The sequence below is a fragment of the Setaria italica genome, chromosome I (assembly GCF_000263155.2).
Source record: "Setaria italica strain Yugu1 chromosome I, Setaria_italica_v2.0, whole genome shotgun sequence".
NCBI lineage: Eukaryota > Viridiplantae > Streptophyta > Magnoliopsida > Poales > Poaceae > Setaria > Setaria italica.
The window spans coordinates 3,615,929-3,626,135 of NC_028450.1; the positions used below are offsets into that span (position 1 = coordinate 3,615,929).

At 41.0% G+C, this 10,207-nt stretch overlaps 1 pseudogene; it reads right to left on the bottom strand.

Moving 5' to 3' along the window:
* Window positions 1-5,803: 5,803 nt before the first annotated feature.
* LOC101753306 lies at window positions 5,804-9,702 on the bottom strand (annotated as a pseudogene).
* Between the last annotated feature and the right edge of the window lie 505 nt (window positions 9,703-10,207).

Genomic DNA, 10,207 nt, shown 5'->3' on the forward strand with positions numbered 1-10,207 from the left:
ATGAAGGAAGGGGGTCTTCATGATTCCGCACACGGTCATCGATGCCTCTCCACACCAAGCTAGAGGGTCGAAGATTTGCCAGCGAGCCACCAAGGCTCCAACATGCCAACACACCTCTTGTACAGCGTTGGTTCACACTAGAACCTAATCACAAGCTAGGCACACCTTGCACTCTCTCTTCTCTAGGTCTATCCTAGCAGTAATCACTCTCTTAAGCTTGTGCTAAGCCTTAGATGGATCACTTAAGCACTTTTGGTGGCTTGGATGTGTTCTTGATGTGTCTTGCTCTTCAATGGACTCCTGCACACTTCAACTTCATCCAGGAACTCCAAATGGGCGAGTGGAGGATGTATAAATAGCCCAAGGCATCAAAGAGCCGTTGCTCCAACAGTTAGTTAAAGTATACCATCGGATGTTCTGATGGTCTATTTTGGCATGCAACGGAATATCCGGTGCAACTAGTCGTTGGCTCCTCTACGCCCAACTCCTTCATGAATTCATCCGACGCTTCATCCGATGCCCCCGTCGGTTCATACGGAGCTGATGGTTTTCTGGTGAAAACCTCTCTGGAACTTTCCAAAGTAAATATGCTTCGTCCAATGCTTCCCTTGACCTACCATTGGATCATCCAATGCTATAGGGTTTTCTTCGTCTTCCAAGCCTTCCCCTAAAAATTCATCCAACGCTACTAGAAAACAAGGCATCGAAACATCCGGTGGCTTGACTTAGCCAGCCACCTTTGTACTAATGGCTCCGATGGTTGCTCCGATGCTTCTTTGGGGACCATCGGAACATCCGATGGTGCCTGTGTTCATTGTTTTCTTCGTTTCTTAGCTTATCTTTGATTGTGGTTTATTGCTTAGGACCTATAAAACCTTCAATGCATATTCTAAACACTTTGTTAGTCCTAATGATCATGTTGTCACATTAATCACAAAATCACAAACTAATGGCCTATTTGGGGTCATGTTCGCTACACTACAATAATGAAAACTCTTCGGATGACATTTCCTGATGATACTTCTGCAATAAAATTTTAGAGAGGTTAGGAAGGAGATTAGTGATACAATTGGAACAAATATATACAAGGAATCTCTTTCTTTGCTGATTTTAGCAAATGCCAATGCATGCATTTATGCAAAACTCTGGACTAACAAAAGAACTCTGCAAAACCAGTACAACAGCAACTAAATAAAGAAAAAAAACCATCGCTAGTGAACTTCACATTGGACCTCCAATGGCATGGATATAGAATAAGAAAAAGGACCTGGATAACTCGAGTAAAAGTATATGACAAAATTACTGAAAATGACCTCCAATTAGCAGCTTGGCAAGTTGCCCAAGTAGGATACACCAGAGAAAATGAACCAGATCTCTTTCAAAAAAGTGAAGTGCAAGATTGCCTGCAAATCTTTACCAGGAGATGCAACCACTAGTAGAGAACTGACCTTCCACCCACCCCCTTTTATCCCGGTTAACATTGAACCTGTGACTAAAGTGGCGTGCCACCGAAGGCCACCGCGGGGGGAGCTTTAGTCCCGGTTGTAAATACCAACCGGGACTAAAGCCCACCCTTTAGTCCTAGTTGTAATGGCAAAAATATCGCACCGACGCCGCTCCCCTTTTGTCCCGGTTGGAAACTCCAACGGGACAAAAGACCCTAATTTGTCCCGGTTGGAATAACCAACCTGGACAAAAGAGGTTCCAACCGGGACAAAACCACCAATCGGGACAAAATCTCCTCCCCTATAAAATCACCAGACCGAGAGCTCTTCTTCCTCCTCCAGCCCAAGCAAGCAACCATAGGGGAGGTGCTGCCCAAATTTTTTTTCTCATTTCCATGGGGATTTCACTCATCCAAAGTGTTGTGAAGGTTAGCTACTTCATCCTCCCTTCATTTATTGTTTTTATGCTTTGTTTTATGCTTTAGAGAGGGAGAAAAATGAGTTTTTTTAGAATGAGGGAGAATGCAGAGGATTTTTATTTATACATGTTTTTAAAAGCTAAAATTTGATGGATAGCTTACTTGTTATATATGATTCATATTAGTTAAAAGAACTTGATCAATATTAGGTATGAGAAAAAAATAGAATAAATGTATTTTCAATATTTAGTCATTGCAATGAAATTAAAGTAAATAAATTGTAAGTGTAAGAGATTGAGGATTAAGATACACCATCATACAAACCAAATAGTTGAAATAGCATAGTAATGATGGAGCTCATGAAGTACAAACCAAATGTTCTTCTCCATCTCTTCGTCATCGCCTTTCCTCCCCATCGCAGGATTTTTTCTTAGCGAAGACCTTGATGGGGCTGCGTCTGGCATCACCTTGGTCTTCTTGGGGGCCCTCTTGTTCATCTCTGATTTCATCCAAAATGGTTCAATGAAAGTATACACATAACTCAATCTTCTCCGAAGTCTCTAGAGAGTCACCTCTGCTCCTCCAATACCAGAAAATAATGGTAGAACAGAAGAGCTTCGAGACCAAAAACTCGGCTGAATATCATAAAAGAATCTTGAAATAGTATTTCAGATGCCTTTTGGAGCCTAATTCTCATATTAGAAGTATGTTGACCCAATATCCTCTTCAGGCAAAGATCTGTTCATTAACCTTGACCTAGCGGCTTTTGGTTGGTTTTGGCTTGCCACCATAGGCCATGCTCAACGAATATATCTTTTGCCTGGACGGGTTATTGTGTGTGTGCCACCAAATTTCTATTATGAGAATGTGGCACTTGCTCCAAAAGACATTTGGACAATTATTTTAAGATTCCTTTATGATATTCAGCCTGAGTATGTGAACTCGAAGATCTTCTATTGTACCATTATTTTCTAGTACTCGAGAAGCAGAGGTAACTCTCCATAGACTTCGGAAGACATTAAGTTATGTGTAGACTTCCGTTGAACCATTTTGGATCATATCAGAGATGAACAAGAGCACCCCCAAGAAGACCAAGGTGATGCCGTGGAAGTTTGAGTTCAGTGCAGACATGGCATTGAGGGCGAACATTCTGCTATATTGGACCATTATTTTAGGAAATTGACTACATGAAGTCCACTATGAAGTGTCTGTAATCTTTAGTGTATATATATCTTTATTATCTTATTATGAGTATAATCTTTATATGTATCTTTAGTGATTGTTATGAATGTTGAATGGTATAATTTTCATGTGAATTTTTTTATCTTTATGAAGGTTGATTGGTCTAAATTATGAATATTGATCAAGTTCTTTATCTAATACGAAGACCTATGTCTATTTCTCACGTAATAATTTATTTATCTAATATTTTTTGTAAGGCCTAAATATTATAATCACATTTACTCTATTTTCCCCCTACCTAATATTGATCAAGTTAATTATCTAATGCGAAGACCCATGTCCATTTCTCACGTAATACGATGCAGATGGACCGGCAATGGATGGTAGTATGAAGTTTGCACATTTTGTACATTCTATAACATGAATATTTTATAACTTGTTTGTTCCCACTAAAGTGCTTGAGATAGGAACAAGGCAATAATCTATGTGGATACTACGCCTGTGAGCACATGCATAATTTTGTGTAACCCAAGGTGCTGTCATTGCATGATATAAATGTAAGTAAAATAAAACTATTAATAATTAATTATTTTCTACCTCCTTATATTTAATTATTCGTGTAACATTCACATATTTCCAAATTATGGATGTATATAATTCAATAAGGACTCTTGGAGAAGGAGAGAATAGGGGCAGTATGTGAAGGTCTCATAGGATTCCTGGTGGACGAGGTGATAATCCAGAGGGAGAATTTAATTACGACAGACGTTCAATAGACGCACCGAGCAACACCACGACAGGAGAATCCTAGGAATGAACTTGACAAATTATTGTATACATAGTAATTGTATAAATACTAGTTTGATTTGTATATGTACTAAGAATTGTGTGTGTGTACACACTACTGCCATGAAATATATATACAACTTGCATACAACACAAATATGACTTGCATAAAAAATTAATATGAAAAAGAAATTTTAAAAAAAGTCTTAAGTTCTAAAGGGGTACGTGCATGCAGGCAGTCCCGGTTGGTATAATCAACCGGGACTAAAGGGGCGGCCACGCCTTTCCGGTTGGTTTTACGAACCGGGAGTAAGGGAGTCTTTAGTCCCAGTTGAACGATCTGGGACTAAAGAACCCCTTTCATCTCGAAAATTTTATCCTGGATGGATTTTTGAGATTTTTTAGACCTACCAAACAGGACTAATGCTCAGTTTTTCTACCAATAAACCTGTTGGTGCCTGACAACAAGCTAGAAATTATGCTCCGCGTGCCTCACCTTGCAATTAACGCTAGCAACATGAAATGTCCTAGTAACAGCGGCTAGCAACATGAAATGTCCCAGCGGCTACCTCGCTTGCCGCTACAGATGGCGTCCAGCGCTCGGCCTGGCTCCAGATTCCGCCAGCTTTCTCCTCCCCACATCTACTTCTAAGGGTACGTACCAACTGCTGCAAAAATTGCTCTTCTGTATTTACTATTTGGACTGTTGAAAGAATGCACGCGCACCAACTTCGCTATGGATTCGATGTACTTCATCGTACATTCGTACTTGATAGCCAGTGATTTGAGAACAATCTCCTCTTTGTAGGCCCTTAGGTTTAGATGTTCAAAAACATAATCTAGCCGAGAGCATATCCTGTACTCCCACCCTCTCATATACTCCCGTACTCCCGCACAAAAAAAAATTAACCAAAATGTGCATGTAAAATTCGACAAAAAATATGGATGGATAAATGATGCAAAGATCTAAGTTCATGCAAAATTTAAGATGCAACAAAAATCTGTGCAAGGAAATAAAAAAAGTGAAATCAGCACTTCAGTAGTGCGGGTTGCACCTGTTCATCTCTAGACCCGCACCCGTTACTGTTGAATTGCTGATTTCTCTTCTTTTTTCTTCTTGCACAGATTTGTATTCATCTGTATTTTTTTTATGATGCTAAAAGATAACAAGATGCAACCATTTATATTTTTTGATGAATTTTAATGCACGTTTAGAAGTGCATTTGTGGGTTGGAGTAGGGAGTATCCCAACCCACGGGAGCACCACATACATTCTCTAGTTTAGCCATACGAAGAGTATGGCAACCCGAAGTTAGGGTTCCGGAAATGATTTCTGATTGTCAAGTAGTCACGTTGAATCGCTGCTAGAGTTGCGGGAGGTTGATGTCAATTTCAGATAGATGCCATTAACATTTTTTTCCTTGACAGAAACGCCCGATTTTGTAATGCTTTTGTCAAAATCAGAAAGTATCAGAAGAAGGGGGACTGGTGAGGGTTCATGATACCAATTTACCATGATCCTTTGGCACCTGCATCTACACTGGTGTTGTTTCTAGCTCCCACCCAAGTAGCACTTTGGTCGTAGTTTCAATTTTTGAATAAACGAGAATTTTCATTTCTCAATGTGAAAGGTAGTCGTGGGGAAAAGAAGTCATAAGGAGTTTTATGTTTCTATTACATAATGATGCGGACTGGGAAGGTCCCCTGTACCAACGTTTTCTCTACTATGCTTGTCTACTGTCTTGTGTTAAATGTGTAAAATCTAAGGCATGTATATCATACAGTAATATTCCTAACTATTTACATGTGACAAGTAAACATGTACAACTCTGCCAGTAAACATCAAGTATGGCACAGTGTTTTCATTATAACCCAGAGTCTTCATAGCATTTCATATGCAACTAGAAATGATAAGGAGGTGCATAGACAGTAGCATGCATCATGATTTATGCATAATCTTGTTCCCTTTATTGGATTTAGGTAGTCCGAATAGAGTTCATATTATATGGACAAACTCCCTGGAATGCCTCAACTATTTAAGGCTTCATCATGGAGCAGAATGTTGAGCTAGATTGTCCCTTATTGTTTGCAACTCATTCAATGCATCTCTAATCTGCATGCGCTCATTTGGATTATCCTTTGAACATGAAATTCCAATATGCAGAACTGATGTGATGCAAGTGATTATTGCATCTTCTACTCTGACTTAGTTTGAGGTTCCCCCTTGTCCATCCGCATACTTGGATAGTAAATGTCTATCCACAATATAGATCACTCTTTCTGGAAGTGCCATCTGAACATATTTATGAAGGCTGAGTGTTTCTCCGATTCACTGTCTGTCGGTCTTTTTCTAGTAAACATCTCCAGCAACAATATGCCGTAGCTGTAGACATCACCCAGGATTGAAACTTCATTGCCCAAGCCATACTCTGTAATCATCAAAATAATAATGTAAGAAAACACCGCAGAAATTTAAATATTTGTATTTTGAAAAATACTTATGTCTATGAATACAGAAAATTATATAATCGTATCCTTTTGATGCTTCAGTACATTTGAGTTGTTTTGACAAAATATTCCTATCTGAAGTTCTGAATTGAGACACATATAATGAAATAAACCTACCATGGAGTATGGACTGAACTAAGGTTGTGCAATAAATTGTACAGGGAAAATTATGTCAGCATAATTTGACTAAATATTTTCCTACTTTCCTCAACTAGTAAGGATAAATTGTAGTGTCAGAAACATACCTGGAGCAGTGTAGCCAATTGTTCCTCTCATTCTAGCCCAGCCACTTGATTTCTCTGATATGACACTATGGTCTTGATGCAGAACCCTTGCAAGCCCAAAGCCACCAACATGACCAACCATATCTGTATCAAGGAGAATGTTGCTTGGCTTGAGATCACAGTGAATAATTGGTGATGGCTTGTGTTGATGCAGATAATCAAGAGCAGAAGCCACATCAATGGCAATGCTGAGCCTTCTGATAATACTTAAAATATTATATTCACCATTTTCCTCAGGATGTTGGTGTAGCCATCGATCTAAATTTCCATTCGGTAGCAACTCATATACCAGAGCCTTGAAGTTATGACCCCGAAAATCAATGCCCGAACAAACCGTCAGGATCTTCATAAGGTTCCGATGCCGAACGCTTCTTAAAGTATTGCATTCTGCAACAAAGCTTTGTACCGCCCCACGTTGTTGCATATTAAGCACTTTCACGGCAATAGTGACTTGTTGGTCGTGGATCATCATTCTTCCTTTGTACACTGAGCCAAAGCTTCCTACTCCAATGAGGTTCCGGGAAGCAAAGCCATCTGTCGCATGGACTAATTCAGCATAGCCTAATCTTATATGTAAATCATTCATGAGTGACTGGTCTGTGTTTGCTCGTTGCGCCTTGCTCCTGTTGTGCCAGAAAGCAAACAGTGTCAATACGACAGAAAGCAATAGGACTGCACTGCTTATGAGGATTATAATAAGCTCCCAGGATCGCCTGTTGGTGGTGTGAGTGGAGCAGAGAGGCAAGTTCAATTCAGAGATGCCCCCACACAAGCCTTGATTCCCCTCAATTGCAATAGCACTCGTGTCGAGAAATATTCCATCTTTGGGAACTTCACCCTCAAAGTTGTTGGATGAGAGGTTCAAACTAGCAAGGCCTTTCATACCACCTAGAAACCGAGGAATATTTCCTGACAAGTTATTGTGTGAAAGATCAAGTACCTCAAGGCCTTTAAGACGTTCCATTGATTCTGGTATGATCCCGTGAAGGAAATTTCCCTGCATCTTCAAATATTGCAGGCTTTGACAATCACCAACAGAAGTAGGAATCTTACCAGAAATTCAGTTACCAGAGAAGTCGATGTCTGCAATGTTTTTCAGGTTACCGAGTTCTGACGGTAGTGACCCAGTAAACAAGTTGCTCTGGAAATACATGAAATTTGACAGGGAAGATATGAGGAAAACTTCCTTGGGAATTGGACCACTGAGCATATTGTGCTGAACATCAAACAGTTGTAAAGGACAGCTCCCAATACTTGATGGCACTGGTCCACTAAGAGAATTTTGTCCAAGGTAGAGTTTATTCAACAGTGTAAGATTGCCAAGTGTTGGTGGAATATGTCCTGATAGATTATTCGTTCCAAGGTCTAGAAAACTCATCATCTGGAGTCTACCGAGAGAGGAAGGAATACTACCGTCGAAATAATTGTTGCTCATGAAAAGATGTGATAGACTAACAAGATTTCCGATGCTTTCAGGAATGTTGCCACTTATCATGTTGTTGTAAACACTGAAAGCTTTTAAATTTGTAGTGAGATTGGCCACTGCAGTTGGTAGCACGCCTTGAAACTTATTCCTACTGAAATCTAAGAACTTCAGTTGACTGCTATTAGTTAAACTAAACAGGAACCCCCAACCATCATTGCTATTTGCCTGTAGTTGATTCATTGCAAGGGTCAGGAACGACAAACTTTTTTGGCGATGTCCAATACAAGGAGGGACTATTCCTGAAATCATATTCATGTCTGCTGAAAGGACGCTAAGCATAGAAGAGTTGCACAGCCATGATGGAATGGCACCTTGAAAGCGATTGAAAGCTATATTGAATATTTGAAGTACTGGAAAGTTGACTCTATTGCCAATTGGTAATGATCCTGTTAGCTGGTTGAAGGACACAAAAAATATGCGGAGAGAGGACAGATTGAAAATGGGTGAAGGAATGGATCCTGTCAGCTGATTCTCCTCCAGATAGAATTCAGAAAGAACGTGGAGGTTCCCAAGTGAGGATGGAATACTACCTGTAAGATTGTTTTCTGCAAGAACAAGACTAGATAACCTTCGCAGTTTTCCTAACGACTCAGGGATAGACCCAGTCAAGCTATTCTCTCCCAAGCTTAGGTATACCAATGAAGAGAGGTTTCCTAGCCAAGATGGGATGCTGCCATGAAGCTTGTTTTCTTGCAAAACAAGGACAGTCAGAGATGATAATGTTTGCAATGGCACAATCTCCCCTTCAAAACTATTGGTGCCAAGATTAAGAATAGTTAATGAGGAGAGGTTTCCCAAGAAAGACGGAATGCAATGGGCCCCGTGAGTTGATTTCCCCGCATTTGCAAATTCTCAATCTTCTGAAGGTTACCAAGAGAAGAAGGAATTGAACCTGTTAAATGGTTGTAGCTCAGGTTAAGGCTGACTAGATTGGTGAGGTTTCCAATCTCTGAAGGAATGCTTCCTGTAAGGCTGTTGTTGTAGAGATTTAGAAGCTCGAGGCTTTGTAACAAGCCCAACGTGTGAGGTATTGGCCCTTCGAGCTTGTTGTGGAGCATGTGGAGTGCGCGCAGACTGGTCAGAACTCCCATGGCCTGTGGTATTTCTCCTGAGAGGTTGTTGGATGCAAAGCTGATGTTCTCAAGTTGCTTGCATTCTGTCAATGAAGCCGGGATGCCACCTTCCAGAGAATTGTAGCTCAGGTTAACATGCCTGAGGTCAAGGAGACGGCCAACCTTCTCCGGTATGGTGCCGCCGAGGTGATTCAGTGGGAGCTGGAGTCTTGTCAGGTAGGTGAGGTTGCCTATGGAAGGTGAAATGGTGCCGAGAAGGCCCAGGTCGCTGAGGTCAAGTGCTATGACACGGCCACGGCGCTGTCCCTGTGCACCGCATGTCACGCCACGCCATTGGCACAGAGGGAGGGATCCGTTGCTGCCCCATGATGCCAGTGCCAATGATGGATCTCTCCTTATGAGCGACTTGAAGGACATCAGCGCGTGGAAGTCAGCGTGGGTGCTAGCACCCATGGAGGGTGCCTGATCAGCTGTTGTGACGCTTGCCAGGAGTAGCATGAGCAAGAAAGAGTGGCCCATGTCTGCCATAGCTCACTCTTTCTAGTTCAGAAAAACTTGGATGTATGAAAGACAGAAGTAATATTGTCTCTTCACTCAGAGATGCCAAGTTACGCACGTAGCTAACAAGTATATAGCTAGTGCAGAATGCATGGAGTCCCAATCTATTCCGGTCAAGTCGCCGGTGAGTAATCTATATGGTTTATGTCCACTTCATCAGCTGCCACTGCTGACTGCAATGTTATGTTTGTTCTTGTGCAGTCAGATGGCAAGCATCCTGTCACATTATCAAACCTTGCAGTCAAATATCCTTGACAAAATTGTCCTTATCCCTTCCTAGTCTGATGCACATGTATGTATCCTTATCTAAGCTCCAGTCTAGCTTGCGACTTGTAATCTTCTGTTCACAGATAATGACGGCATTCTCTTCTGACTTTGCAGACGGAATGGAAAGAACTACAGGGCCGACCTTAGTTTATGAATCCCTGTGTACGAAGCCTCATCAAAGTTCTTGGGTGTACAGGTG